At 37.5% G+C, this 16,029-nt stretch overlaps 1 protein-coding gene across 11 annotated transcripts in view; it reads left to right on the top strand.

Annotated features, from left to right (window-relative positions):
• CTNNA3 (catenin alpha 3) overlaps nt 1-16,029 on the top strand; it is a 447,191-nt gene that overhangs the window by 250,878 nt on the left and 180,284 nt on the right. The window contains exons 1-2 of one of the 11 annotated variants that reach the window (XM_090144870.1): nt 1,497-1,970; nt 2,829-2,938. The exons of 9 other annotated variants lie outside the window; for them this stretch is intronic. The gene's annotated coding sequence lies outside the window, so the exon portion shown is untranslated. Of the gene's footprint in view, nt 1-1,496; nt 1,971-2,828; nt 2,939-16,029 lie in introns of those variants that run through there. One more of the 11 variants, XM_031602844.2, reaches the window with a different exon arrangement.

Genomic DNA, 16,029 nt, shown 5'->3' with positions numbered 1-16,029 from the left:
ACAAGATCTACAAACCTGGAGAGATCAGTTGGCATCTCCACAGACAATTTGTCTTTATTCACGTACAACTATCTGAAAGGCAGTGGGATGGCCCCAGACTAGGTGCAGTGAGATTTTTTCTACAATCTCTGTGATGGGAGGATGTGGGTTCTCTTGCGTAGGGGAAATCCTTACATAAAAGACCTACAGCATGGGCTCTGGTTTTAAAAGATATGCAAACCAAACAGGGAATTAGTAATCAGAGGAATTCATAGACAAAGAAAGCTTGAGAATGGAATGAAAACAAAGAATCATGATTTCATAGCAGATGAAATAAAGGTAGAAAGAGAAAGGCCATGCTAAATGTAATCAGGCATTGATTCCCTGTGGGGAATGACAGAATAGGCAATACTGCTGGGATTGCCTGCCAGTTACATTTGTAGCCAAACTATGCATTCAGCTGTTGTTTTGAGATAGCATTTCTCTGTAATGTGACATTTTGTTTTATTCCTGTGACTGGTGAAGCAGTAGCTCATTTATTTGAAATCTATCAGTGTAAAATATATTACAAAACAAAGGCAGTGCATACTATCATGTTATACTTCTCCCCATTTTTATAGTCCCTCTGCATAAATATGTACACCCTCCTTTGGATTGTTCAGTTGAGGGCTTGTACATGAGTGCCTTGTAGAGTACACCTGGCGCTTGCTCTGAATAATAAGCAAAATTAACTTAATTGTGTAGAAAAATGCATTATTTTTTGCTGGCTTTGAATGAATTAACTCAAGTCTTTAGGGAAAATACACTGTCGTATTTTGTTGGATACAGTCAACAGTGTATCTGCTGATGATTGGCCAGTGCAATTTTCTGACAGCAGGCAAGCACCCTCAGTTCAGCTCCAAGGAAAAGGCTTTTACCCCCTCTGTTTTTCCACAGCTCTTTTGAGAGATGCAGTTTGGGGTGTGCACCCTGGGAAGTTTGCTCCATTGCTTGGGGAGTCAGGATCTTTTGCTACACTGGGACTTCATTCCGAAACAGCTGAGAAACCAAACATTGCACAGGCAATAAGCACTTTTAAAACAGGAACATCATCTCTGAAAATGAGAATGTAATGCCACAGAGATTCTGAGGAGTAGGGTAACTAACTAGCTTGCCAATTCATCACACATTTTCACCCCACATTTTTTATTTTAATTAACGTTCAAGCTCTTGTAGTCTGGTGGGGAAAAAAATAACAACTGGAATAAAGATACCATGTGTGTACGCAAACACAACTTTTCTGTCTTTCATCCCTTTGGCTCAGGTTACGGCTAACTGGGCCAGCTGTTCTACCCTCATTAAGCTACACTAATTGTGGTTGTGGCTGTAGACAATACTTAAAGATATATTGCTAAGGATTTGGCCATGACAACAAATAAACACCTTGCATAAACAGTTTATACCAGCAAAAGTGAATATTAAATTAGTTATTTGAATTGAATTATACCACCCCTCGCCGTCAGTATTTTTGCAGTTACTACAATGAAAACCTGTGAGGATTTGCAAAATAAATATTGTTAGATTCCCATTTCTGTGCAATATCTGCATTCCACTGCCATTTCCAGCTCAGGGCTGGACTGGCACACAGAGCCCTGTGCCAATCAGGGGAGGCAGGGAAGCTTTAAAGCAAACAGACTTAGTAAAACTAGTTCTTAGAGCAGAATTTAAGAGGTACGCGAACTATCAGCCTCTGTGCATCGTTTTTTATCTGATCGATGCCTGCTTTCTACCACCCGGCTGCTTCGGCCAGGGGCAGCAGGGCTGAGGCTGTCCCTGCTCGTGCACCTGCAGCATCTCCCGAGCTGCGTTGCTCACACCTGTGGCTGAGAGGCTTCAGCTGTGCTCGGGGGCGGGCGCCAGAACCGCCCGGAACCTTCTAGAACCAGCGGGTCCCACTCGGAGCCGGTGGTGTTTTGTGTTCCTGGCGCCTAGGAGAGAGAAGGTGCTGCAGGGTAAGACTACTTTGACTAAAATTACAGAAAAAGTGGGGTTTTTTTTTCTTTCTTTTTTTTTTTTCTTTCTTTTTTTTTTTTCTTTTTTTTTTTTCTTTTTTTTTTTTTCTTTCTTTTTTTTTTTTTCTTCCCCGTAACTTTTATGGTCGGAATAGAGAACTTTTTGCTTTTTGAGACAAAAACCTGTTTTGCTTTGCCGAACTAAATTAGGCTGAGGTAAGGCACGTGAAGGGAGGAGGCGGCTCTCCTGCGCCGCGCGGTGCGGCTGCTGGCGGGGCTGGGCTGGGCTGCTGGCGTGGCGCTGCTTCGTGTGAGCGCGGCCAGCGGGGCGCTCGGTCCTTACGGTGTACTGAAATCTAAGCGTGTGGTTTGAGCTACTGAAAAGGAGACCTACCGGTATGATTTTTGGATATGGAAAACTGAGATTTTTTCCAGTACCGTTTCTGTAGGATGATAGTTGTTTTTTGAAAATGCTCCAAGGAGGAAATCCCGGTTTTTTTTTTTTCTTTAAAGATATTTGCAATAAAGAAACTCTGAGAGAAATATGTTTGAAATCCTCTTCCTTCCTTCTATGTGTGGTTGCTCACCCAGGTTTGCTGATTGCTGAATATGTTCAGGTGTTTAAAATGCCTTCCCAGCAAAGGCAGACTACATGTGCTTGACCAAGGGTTCCTTGGGTGTTCCTTTGTGAAAGTGAAGTATGGAAAATACTGAAAACTGTGGTACAGCTACTTAGTGACATAAATTTTTATAATGACATCTGCAAAATCATTTAAAAATAGATACCTGTAGTTTTGGTGTGGGTTTATTTGTTTATTTTGGATGCTGAAAATGGAACTCATCCTGTTTTATTTTCAGCATCTCCAGTGTAGTGCTGTGTGGCTGACTTAGCTGTTGAGGCTCCCGTCGCAGTGTTAGGGGGCTGAATGAGTAGTCTGTGCAGTCTACAGGGATTTATCTGACCAAATGTAAGTGCCAGATTTAAGCTGAGTTCAATTCCGTTCCTTGTGCTGTTTCAAATCTCCACTGGCACATTACTCATTCAGGCACAGATATCGATACGCAGATACCAAAAGCCGGGTGATTTCAAGGGAGTGAGAAACGTGATGGGGTTATTCTGTATTGCAGCATGAAAGTTATCTTGTTGGTGCCTTTCCAAGCGTTGATGAATCAATAGGCCCAGATATTGAAAGCAGATGACTTAAAATTTAAAGTAACAAACATGAAGATACACTGCAATCTTTCAAATATTAACAACGACAACTAGAAAACAGATAAGTGCTTTTAAATTTAATGTTAATTTATACCATTAAAGATCAGTGAACTCCATCAAAATATTGAAGGCTGGAATAGAATTTGGAAGATATCTAACCTTTAAAATCAAATGCTTGCATTCCCTTGCGGATACTACTGTCCTCCCCACAAGTGATTTTGAAATGCTATGCTTTGTAAACGGGATGAGAACAGTAAATTCTGAGATCTCGTAAATGAGATGGCAAGTAGATATGAGTTGAGACTGTCCTAAACGAGGTATGTTCTTCTAGAGATATGAGTTTGTGGTTTCAAATGTGGCACTAGATACCTAGGCAGCGTTTATTCCACTTTTATTTTACTTCCTGTGCAGCTTGTAAGACAATCAAAGAGAAGTGATCTATGAGTGCACCAGTCAGCTGGAAAACAAATTTAAGTTTTGTAGTGGCCAAGTGCAAAATGATGAAAACTTTTTTTTTTCCTTCATCTAAGTTGGAATGAGTATGAAGCTAGTCAAAATACTCTGTGGAGGAAAATGAATATCAGGTTGGAAACAGTACAAACATAAGAAATAAATAACCACCTTTTAGCACTATAAGATTTGTAGCCTAAAGGCTAAGTAAATTAAAGGAAATTTGGATGTAATAAAGGTACTGTATCATAGTGAAGTATTACAGAATTGTAATGTTAAGTTCGTTTGGTAGAAACAATAGAAAGACCTTAAAAAGGATTATTTCTTTTAAAAAACAAAACATCTCATGGGATGTTGCAAGTAAAGAAAATATTTCTCATGCCTTACAATAGCTTCCCTTAAGCAAATCTATTTGACATTTACACGAGTAAATTCCCATTAGATGTATATCAGTACTAAATTAGACTCTCTATTTCCTGGCAGTCTAAAAGGTTGGAAGTTGCCTGTGTTTATATTTTTTTTTGTATAGCTATTGCTTCTTAAGGAATTGATTCTAGGTTTCTGAGATTTTTTCTTTCTTTTTTTCTTTCCATTGTTGAAGCCAGTTGAAATCTGGTCCAGAGATACTTTTCTGTTATTAGCAAGTAATGGCAATAAATAGAATTTCAAACGTCCGTCTCAGAACCACAAAGGCAAAGCATAAATAGCATCAATACTCTGCCTTTCTTATTATATGAGGCACTGTGTTACTCCTGCTGAGTTATTAACTAATGGTTGGATAATAACAAACATCTCACAACTGCAGGTACACTCTGCAAACTTGATAAAGCTGACTGGATTTTAGTCTGGAGTTTTTATCAGCAGTTAGTGCACCAGCCTAAAGCATAACTACTCTCTGAAGGATTTGTATTAGTTCATGTACAGAACTGATCATAATCTGAATAGATTACTGTTGCGGTAGGTCAAGAGCTGGGCTGTATGTTACTGGCTCTTCCATTCTCATATTTTGGGCTTCCATGGGATGAGTTTCACAATGGGGATTGTCCACAGCTCTTTGAAAGTGCTAGGAAGGCAGTACTTGAGAATGAGAAAGAGATTATGGGGCTAAATTGTGCCTTCAGAGAAATTGAGAGGAAAGCCGAAACTTTAAAATACGCAGCTGCGTTTATTGAGCTTATTGAAAAAGGGTATATCAACAGCACTTGGAAGGATGGTGCTTGCTTTTGTTTACTGACATCATTGTTTATTATCTCTATTCCAATGCTAAAGACTGAATGTGTAAGGTGAATTAATTTCATTCTGAGACTTAATTCCTAACCTGAGAAAAACACAGATTGTAAATGATAGCTTATGGTGCTCTGACCTGCCTATGGACTATAGTTTCATATCTAAAGAAAGAACTGTCATTTTAGATATATTAAATAAGATTTATCCATCGCCAAAATCATGGAACAAAATAGTGAAGAGTGATTTTTTTTTTTTCTTTTTTTCCTCCCACTACTAGTTTAATGATGAGCAGGAGGGAAAGGGATGGCACTGCTCATAAAGTTATGTGATATACAACATTCTGAAGACATTGAAACAACTTGCAGGGACCCATCTATCTTGGATGGGATAAATTTAAGCTTTAGCTATAATGTTTAATTTGTGACTTGGTTTGTGATGTGCAGCAAAACTCCAGCCAGCTCTGGTTCTTTTTATAGCCCCAGCACTACAACATTTGCAAAATACATTTCTGGAATTTATAGGGGTCAGCTCAGGAAAATATATCTGATTTGTGGGTGCTTGTTAGAACAAGGAATGGAACAATTACTCATTCTTCTAGTGCCACACAAAGTAAGGCACGGGTTAAGCTGAATAAATATGTTTTAATTTTTCTGGTTTGTGTGACTTGCAAAATACTATGTTTTCCAATAGTGAATTCATTCCTCCCACGGTTGTGCAGTTTACATTTTGGTTGTCTGGTATCCATAAGCTATTAAGAGAGATATCTATAATTATTTGAGATTGGAATTCGCTTCTTGCTTATGTCTCTTGAGCTCATGGAAGATGTTTTCCCTTTACTTTAGCAAGTCAGGCTGGCAAAAGGTGGATTCTTCTGCTTTTATGAAGTGGGAATAATTGTTCTAAGAGTCAGACTTGGCTGGATAATTGTGGATGTATGGAGATTGAGAGATTTGGGTAGTTTGAAGCAAAATGATTTTGTTTTTGTTAAATTGACGCTGTCTATTGAGTTTTGTGTGTGTGCCTCTTCAGTTTGTTAAAATTGTTGGTTGGATAATGGCAAACTTTTATTTAACACTGAAGATCTGATTGTGTTCTATTTTCTGTTGGGGGGTTATTTACACTAACAACTGGTGCTGGTCTGAAGATGGTGATGGTCAAGTAACTTCCCTCTTTCATAACTCAATTTTCTCATCTGAAAACAGGAATACTCAGTGTAAGAGCTAATTATTGCTATTATATTACAGTTCTTCCTCTTCTGTAGCGGTACTTAGCACTGTATAAATAATATACTGCATTAGACTAATTATATGTATAACCAGTGTTGAGTCAACATGTTTCCCTCAAGCCACAGAAGATCTTTTTGCACTAGATCTGGTTATTGTGCAGAATGAGTAAAATAAAGCATTGTAGCAGTATCTGTGACAGAGCTGCAAGTACTTGTTCCTCTGGAGAGTCCCTTATGCAGTTTGTGAGGCATGGGATGGTAGCTTCTCTTCTTGGTTCACCACGTTTGGAATTCTGCTTATTAGCTGTGGCTTATGACAGGTGCCTGAAGTTTTCTCACTTCTGAGCTTATAAGCATCAAAAGATGTGGTTGAAGATGAGCTGCTATAGATTTCATGTTGCTGAGTATCTCCTTACTAGGACTTTGCTTAAGCTGAATATTTGCTCTGGAGGCCATGAGAGAATAGGAGGAAGGAGGAATGTGACTTTAATTTTTACATAGACTTTAACTGTAGTGGGTTTAAACAACAGTGTTAAAGGTGTGTCTCCCTCTAATATTTCGGAGATGGTTTGTACGGCTAATTTAACTGTTTTAATTGTAAACTTCATAGGTAAAGTTGTCTGCCTTTCTATTAGACCAGGCTGCCTTTGCTTTTTCAGTTTGCTTATGTATTACAGCTGGGACTGTTACATAGCAGCTTGTATCTATTTTTTTTTTTTTTGTTATCTCTGGACAAGCTTATGTATATGAAAGAGAGACTTCTCTTTGAGCAATAACATGGCACTTAACATCCTTAAATTGTTTCTCCTTGTGAGGAGTTGCCTTTTCAGAACAGGACAGTTCATAGAATTGCTTCAGAACATCAAAGTGTTTGGGTTTTTGGCTTTTTGCCTTGTAAAATATCTTTTAGGGAAAAATACTCTTAAAAAAAATCACTGGAATCTTTAAATTAGATTAGCAATTGCTTTAGAAAATGCAAGGTACTTACACATAATTTAAGTTCTGAATTCCTTCTGTGGATTGTCTGTGATTTGAGTTGGCTGGTTTTCTTTTCTTGTTTTTAATTTTTTTTTTAAAAGCATACTAATGATTTTTTTAAATCACATATTTATGTTAATGAAAAATGTATGGGGCAAAGCTTCCTCACCTATGGTCATATAAATAGGTCAATTTTACTGTAAGAAAAAAAAAGTGAAGACATGCAGCGGTTCGTTCCGATTCAGCAAAGCATTGTGTACGTGTGGTTAATGTGGGCAGTGGGACTTCTTGATTTTTGTGGAAATTGATTTTACTGAATTTGTTCCACTCTCTTAAAGAATAGGCTCATTTTAAAGGCCTATTTTCACAATGCTTCAGTGAAAAAGATGAATAAAATTCATAATTAGAGCTATAGTGAAAAACAGTTATAATCTAGTCAAGCTGTTGTTTTATATTATCTAGGCTGATTTATGTTTCAGTTAATTATTCAGAATACTTTTTTTCTTCTTTAATTTCTTAAGTTCATCAAGGTTACATGCCACTGTGTTCTGAAGTTTAAAAAAAAAACCCAAAAATTATTGTACAACTTCCTTCTTTTGTTGTAATTATCTACCTGTTTAAATTCTCATTTTAAAAAGTTTAAGTTAAATCATGATGCATTGAAGAAAGAAGCAAAGATGGAAGTGGGTGAAGTGACTTACATATATATATATTAACATTGTGGGAGAAGAAATGCAGGAAGAGCAGTAGCCATAGTTAGATTTTGTATAGAAATTGTGACTATCATAATAACCATGATAGCTTTTGCTGCCTGTGTCAAAATTTGTTTCTTATCCCTGGTAGGACACTGTCACAGACTTCAGAGTTGTTTTCTGAATGCTGATGCTGATTGAAAGTATTGACCAAAGGACTAAATAAGGTGTCCTTTCACTTGTTTTTATGACCACTGCATGTTCTAATGGGAACATAGGAAAGCAGTGAAGGGTCAGTGATAGTAAAGACCTGCATATTCAGTTTTACCTGCACAATTAAACTAATCTCATTAAGCAGATACGTTGTTAAGTGGTCAGCTCTTTATGCTTCAGGGAATTTAATTGTGAAGCATTTATATTAAAGAGAAAATATGAATCCATCTTTATAGCTAACAAATGACCACAGGAGTCAAAGGTTGAGTGCCCACATGGGTTTTTACAAATTTACAGAAACATCTGACTTCTGTATGACTTGGTTCTTGAAATTTGACTTAAATTGGCTTTGGTTAAGACTTTAATCTAACAGCTCTGTGATTATCTTTGTAACTATGGAGGAATGGGTCAAAATCTACCTTGCAAGGATAGCATGTGCTACAGAATATTGTACCGGCTGAGACTCTGACTGTGAGGTACAACAGATGTGCCAAATGATAAATGAGTGGGAGCAGAAATTGAATTACTCCTTCACACCCTACGCAAGCAACCCTTTGAAATTCAGTGGCTTCCTTTAACACTGTGAACTTAGCAGATCTTTGTAGAAGCACTGCAGTATGACTGAGTACTGAGAATGCTTATGGAGAACAGGAGCCAGCTGGTGTATTTCCTGAATATCTGTCCGCATCTCTTTGGTTGACTGTTCAGCTTTTTTGTTTGTCCTTCTCCCAGCTATTTTTAGGTGTAAAACAAGAGGAAGCCCTCGATTGCTCCTGAAGGGCATACTAAACTTAGTTGAAAACGTTCCCTTGTAAGAACTCGTTTTAAATCTACATCTGTTGAAAAGATTTGCAGGAGCAACAAAAGTAAAAACATTATATGCTTGTGCTTGATTTGGAACAAAGGTAATAAAGTAGAAACGAGAAAGAAACTAAAAAGAGCAATTAAGAATGAAATTTTCAAAATGAGACTGTTTGAACTTAACATATTCGAGGCCCAGAAGAAACATCCAGACCTACCAGAGAAGACTTATAAAATGGCGATAGGAAGCTAAAGTGTCGGATTGTGTAAATGCAAATGCAAACAAAATAATGTCACAGAGACTTTAACGAAGAGCGTGTGGAATAAGTTGCAAGAATTATATGAAGAGAACCCTCTTTCACATAGATCGGGTCCAAGAGGCCTCAACAGAGTTAGATGAGCCAGAAATCATTGAAGCGTTGTGAGAATGCTCAAGGAGTACGAGTTCATCACTCTTTGTCCTACGCTTACAGCAGTCATCAGAGGTCTTTCTTATGAAGCACTGGTAAAAGACATAATAGAAAATATTAATAGATCTCCAAAACCCTGTATGACTTTTTGAGTAAAGGTGTTAGCCTGTCTGCTGGCTATGGTGTGCAACCACAGTAACAGCTGCCTCAGTGCTGATGCTGCTCTCCCTGTTGTTACAAAATGTTTCATAGAACTAGGGCCACATAGCATCGATGTAATAGTGATGTTTATTTGAGAGTCCTGGTGAGACTCTTTGTTGTTAAACACAGATGTAAGGCACAGGCAAGCTAAATCTGCAGTGGAAGAAGAACTGCATCACAATTTAAGTGCCTAGGCAGTGTTTTCAAATCAAATCCCTATCTTCTCAGGCCCTTAGAGACTCCTGCATTGGCAAAATGTTGAGACCAAATTTATTAATGTGTTTATAGTTGTATCACAACTTCATCTACTGTCATAGGAAATTATTGTTGTTTATTTTTTTTAAATTGTTGCAGCCTGTCTGCTAAAGTCTGTTATTGCCCAGTGTTCAAGGATCTAAAAGAGTCTGCTGAGTAAAACTTGGCTATATAAATGCTTTTTCCTACCAGTTAGCATAAAAACACTTGTAAAGTGTCCTGTGAAAACATTTTAATATGTAGCTATAAAGAACTACCACAGCTGTAATGTTGAAACATAAATACGTCTGAGTAAACCTAGTGCTTAGAGTACAGTCTTATTCATGACAGTGAGTTGTTATAAGGTGTTTGGTATATCAGTTAAGAAATTACTTTCAAGGATACAGCAAAATTGTCGATGTACCATTTTCTTACCTAGTCTTCATTGCTTTCAGATAAGTATTACAACCCATATTTTACATTAGTCTGAAGACATACATTTCATGAAAATCTTGCAACATTAGCTACTACACAATAAAAGCTGACAAGAACAGTTTGCCAGTACTCCATTACTGTTAATTATTACTACCTTCATTACATTTTATTTTTCAGGCAGGCTGGAGCTGCAGTGTATGTGGTTGCGTCCAGACAAATAAGAAGGCTTTGCAGTATTTACGCTATACAGAGACAAGTATTAGAAAAACAGGAAGATAACATGGCTATTGAAATAATGGATACTGTCTTAATACAGTAGTGGCAGTTAGTTACATAAAATGGAAATACAGTTTGTTTGTTAGGCTTTATAATAGTAATCATTCAAATTTTCTTGTCACAGTATCTCTGGATCTTTGGAAATAAAGGGCCGTGGTCCTGTAGACTGAAGCAGGATGGTAATTTCACTCATACATAAGGTGATCCTTTCAGAGCTGGTCTCTGTCCGGATATGCACGTAACTCAGGTGTGTGACTTGTGGGAACACACTGGTGAGGCCAATCCTGTCCACTCTTTAAAATCTTGCTGTGTTTCAGCATAGTTTTTCTGTGTTTGTGCGTGCCAGCTTATCTTTATCTTGTGTGTGCCAAATCATCTTTAAATTGTGCGTTGCATTTCAACTGTAAATAATTCCCCCTCCCCCCCCCAGATAGTATCTGACCTTTTTCATTTCCTGGTAGAAGCATTTTCCTGACACTAGTATTCATATTCCCCAGTTTCATCTGCTTAGTGCCCAGAGTGAATTTCTAAGAGCCTACCTGCATCTACATATTGTTGTTTTTTATATCTTAAAATACTCCCTGTTAATACTTACTGCTGAAGAGATATCACAGAGCATACGTGGATTTTTTATTTTCTTTGTTGGTCAAATGATAAAGTTGGAAATGTTCTCCCTTGCTTTGGAACAGCGCAGTGCACTTTAGTTATCTCTGTATCCTTTTAGAAAGGAAATAGTGTTAAAATCTAACAAAAAATAGTGGAAGTTGTTACTTTAAAGGAAACGTTTTTATCTTTTTTTGTCTGTAATTTCTCAGTTCAGTCTGAACTTAAGACTGTATGATAAATTCCTGTCACTCACAGATTGTCCAGGCTGCAGGTTAAATGTGTGAAAGGCATGGAGGCCTCTGGCTGGTTCTGTGCACTGAATTCTGTGCTCTGACCCCTTACGGCCCTTCTCTAAGGAGATCTAAATAGATAAATGGTGTGCTCATCTAGATGTAATGCTCAGGTCAGAAGATGCATGCTCTAAAATGATGTAATGACCTGTTCCTCCCCCCCTCCCCACCCTTCTCCTGCCATATTACCTGTGACTAATTTAAATATAATCTGTACAATTGATTTTTTTTCTCTACTTAGGCTCTCAAATGTCTTTCTCCCCTATTTTGGATAATCTGAGTGGATTTTATCATATAATGAAAGTGTTAATAGATTAAGTGTTGCTAATTCTGGTTCAGGCTGTTTATTTACTTTGTAGCCATTATGCTATGCTATGAGCTTTTTATTGTTTTCAGCTGTTATTTTTTTTTCTTTTTTAAATGAGCACTGGGGGAAAAGCACGCATCTGTGGTCTAACTTGTTCTTTTTGTATTGACTTATTTCACTGTAGAGTTCAGAGAAATCATAGGGTGACGACACTTAAATCATGGGGGAGTTAAATTGAACAAAACACTGATATGTGCATGTTCTCTTTATCCCCCTCTCTTGTAGCTTTTCTGTGTCTTATAGAAATGCTGTGAAATATGTGCAAGAAAAGACAAGATTTGAATTACCTAAGGGTCCTGCATAGAAGTTACCACATGGAAGTTCTGTAAACCCATGAATGAATAGGGCAAAATGTAGATAGGCAGTAAAAGCTGCAGACTATCAGTCAGAGAAAACTTGGAGGAAATCAATACAGAATCTTTGGCTTTCATGAGGGGGAGAAAAAGGAACTGAAGTCAGAGCATGTGTAGAAGCAGTAGGGAAGATGTCCAAGCAGGACTGTCCTGAAGCAAATGTAATTCAGAAAAGGATTTGATACCTATATAGAAGGTGAACAAAGCTTAAAGCAAGTTGCAGTGTTCCAAGTAAGGGCTGTAGAGGGGCTGTCTTCTGCCTTATGGAAAATATTGGTGCTTGTAATTTATTTTCATGTTGTTTTTGAGATTTTTATTTCTTCCTCCCTTTTCTCTTATTACTGCAGTTTGCATGCTTTAAATTTCCTTTCCCCTGCACCAAGAGCTACTTTCTTCAGTCTGTGATCTTCATTTTGCTCTCTGACACTGATATCCTGCCCATGCGTGACCCTCTTCATAACAGGGTCTTTGCTTAGTGATTAGGGTAATTAAAAGAGACTGATCTTTACTTGTTAGCCCATAAAAGTGGATTTATATTGCACAAAAACACAGAGAAGGATTTGTTTGCTGTTCTGTGTTTCAGGAGGTCAGATCAGAGATACTTAAATTGGGATTCAGGTCCCTAGGTGGGGGTAGGTTAGTGTTTCAAAGCTAGAGTTTTGACCTGGGTGTAACGATGTGACTCAGGCCTATTCGGAAAGATGTTTCTGGTAAAATTGCTTTCAGAGATTTTGCAAATATGTGTGTATGCACTGAGTGTTGCCTTTGCAACACCTCAATAAATAAAAATAATGCCTTGGCATTTTGTGTTTGTCTGTAATCTTGTTGAGAAAAATGAGAAGTATCTTTTAGCAGTGATAAGCTTTGAACTTCATCTCCCATATCAGTGATCACTAGGGGTAGCTGTTCTTCGGTATTATCTTTTATTGAGAAAGTTACCTTAATCTCTTTGTGAATCTGGCAATAAATTCTTAGCTAACGCAAAACGAGCGACAGATAATGAGCATCAGTGTACTCCTAGGGCTATGTCATGAGACACATATATTAGAGAGTTTGAGTAATTACTTAATGACAAGGTATATTTTTCAAAAGCTTTTGAGCTACCTAAGTTTTATTTAAGGTGCGAAGAATAATAGGGGCTGAATCTGAATCATGTAGTGGAGCTACAAGATGTTTACAGCCTTTATATTGTTAAGCTAATATAGCCTACATCGTCTAACATTTTGCTGACAGGAAATACATTTTATACAACTTACTGATCTGGATATGCAAATTACTGATTTTGTCATTGAGCTTTTGGTGAATGAGTTTCTGCAGTTTTGAAAATTGAGTAAGAAAGGATTCAGTTTTTCTCTAGTACACGTCCAAGAACTGAAGAGATGTTTGAAGTATGATTTTACATCTATGGTGAATTGTCCAAAAACTGATGCAGGTTAAATTCTTCATGAGATAACAGATGGCATCTTGTGTCCTTTATATGAACCATCATACAACCAGCTTTTAGAGATTCCTCCTGAATCTTCTGTGCTGGCTCCTGTTATTTTGCTGTACATTTGCTTACAAAGGGGTTTCATTTAAAAGTATTTTTCAGTGTTACAACTTTTTAACGTTCACTGAAATTAAAATTCCAAGAGTGGTACCAAAGTTGTCTGTGCTCAAAATAAATGCATGTTGCATGTACATAAAATTGGTGTCATTTGCTGATTTAATTGAATCAGACATTAGTCTCATTTATATATGGAATAGAAATTAGATCAGTTTTGTCTGTTCAACTGTTGTAACAGTTTGTATTGCTATGCTGCTAGGAGTAGGACCATGGAACATCAGGGGCTAATTGATGTAGTTCAGCAGTAGTAGAGATGTCTTTGGTTTTGTTCCACAAAATTCTGTTTCTCTTTAAAAAGATGGATAAAGCCCTGCTTTGTGTTACAACATCACTGCCTATATCGACAGTAAACCTGTTGGAAGTTAGAGGTCCTATTCATAGACTTCACTGTGTTAACCTTCCCAGGATGCCATTTTGCCAGCTGGCTCATCTGCATTCAGCTTTCCCTCTTCTATTACCCAACTTATTCCCTAACTGGGAAGCTGCTTATGTTTTGTGTCAGTCTCTAGAGTCAGACAGTGCCTTCGTTTACCAGCAGTATCTGTCCATATTGTGCTTGAAGTGGATGAGACGCTAGTCTGAGTGGTGTTTTTTAAATTGAATTAGTATTTTCTAAATTCTGGGATGCCAGTGTCATGTGGAACAACTTTAGAAATACAGAACTAACAAGAATTGGCAATTCATGTAATTCTCTGCCCTGTGTTGAAAATTCTGTAGAGCTGATGCCTGATTTGGGTTGCTTCCTTTTTCTTTCTTCACTGGCTTCCATCATGTATCATTTATGGTCTCTGAGTATTCTACTTTTTGATATTTCAATTATATATGAAAATGACAGCAAAGCACTTCTTGTGCTTCTTAGCAACTTGTTTTTATTTCTTTTCTTACTTTAATTAGCAAAGTTATTCTGGTATATGTAGGTTTACTAGATGCATTGAATATTTAGGCTTTATCTTGTTTTTATTTAAACTGAGGTTCCAAGTGGAACTTAAGTTGTATTTATCTTTCATTGTGCTATTAGATGTCATTAGATAGAACCAATTTTTTTTTTTTTCATGGTTCTTTAGTTAAAACCTTACCATACTTGATTGTATGTTGAACATTTCATAGCACTGCAGTGGCCAACATAATCTACTCTTTACACAAAAAGAGTAACATTTTTAGTAAGTACCATAACTAATAAGAAAGAGTGATAAGTGAGGAAGGATGTTTTGCATATCCAGGGATCGTTACCTCTTTATTGTATGAGAAATAATTTATTATTTGCTATGTTTCATTTAGTCTTTCTGATCTACTCTGTTCACGTAATTTCTGCTGTCGCTTGAGTGATTACGTCGTCTTGTTGCTAAAGCAGTAACAAAGCTAATGTGGCTTTTTTGGGCTTTTGTATTTAAGGAATCTTTGCAAAAACAATATTGATAACCTCTCTCCCTCTCAAAATATTTTGAAATATGGATGAAACATATCCAGAGAGTGCAAAGGACGCAGAACCCACATCTGTTTAGGAACTTTACAAAGCATGCTCCTGCTTTGCTGCTTGCAGTGGATCTAACTGACATAAACTCAAAACTCCATTTTTTTCCTATTCACTGTAGTCTTTGTCTACCTGTTGCTCTGCTCTTCAGATGCGAGCTATTCAAGAAAAAGACTGCTGTTTTTTAGATGTGCTAAATAATATGATAATTATGATTTAATGAAATCACTGTTGGACTTTTCACAGGTTTGGTGTTTGAACTTGGTTAGTATGGAAGTAGTCCTGTAACACAAAATTACTTCTGTGCTTTTCTGAGAATGGCTTTGAATGGTCTCCTTGGAGTTATGTGAATCAGGTGCAGCTGCTGTGGCCTCTGTCTTGGTCTTCTATTGTCCTCCCTTGGTCAGGCAGTGAGCACAAGTAGTTGCCTAAGAACTTAACTGGATTCCTGTGGAGCAGGAGAATCTTTATTTAGCCCTTGCTCTACTGTCATGGATGAAGTGTCTTCAGACAGAGTGTAGGTGTGTGTGGATCTCAGCATGTGATGGCTTGCCATCATCTGCCTTCAGGTAGTGGCATGATTCTCTCTGGTTTTCTTTAAATGCCATAGTTGCTTTAGATGGCCCTTCAGGGTTTTGTGTATTTTTTTTTTTTTTTTTAACTTGGTTTAGAAGAAAGGTAGTCTGGAAACATCTTCGCTGTTTCCAGACTACCTTTCCAAGTTGCCACCGTAGTTTAGTGAAGCACTGAGAATGAAGTCTTTTCTAAGAAGAGCCTTCAGCTTTGTCACTTTTATGCTTGGTTTGTACCTCCAATTGTTAACCTGTCAGTATATGCTTCTGCTAGTAGTTAAGTCTGTGCATTAGTTCCCACTTGAGGCTTCTTGTGTGTAGTGTGATTATGCTGAATATTGGCTATTGTTATGGCTAAGCATAAAAGCAGTATATCAGTAATTTAAAAAAAAAAAAAAGCCTTAGCTTGATGGGCTTAAGCAAGCAAAACCGTCTCGGT

This window comes from Phasianus colchicus, chromosome 8, assembly GCF_987193195.1.
Source record: "Phasianus colchicus chromosome 8, bPhaCol1.hap1.1, whole genome shotgun sequence".
Taxonomy (NCBI): Eukaryota; Metazoa; Chordata; class Aves; order Galliformes; family Phasianidae; genus Phasianus; species Phasianus colchicus.
Note: the sequence above shows the minus strand (reverse complement) of the source record. Positions and strands in the feature narration are given on the sequence as shown.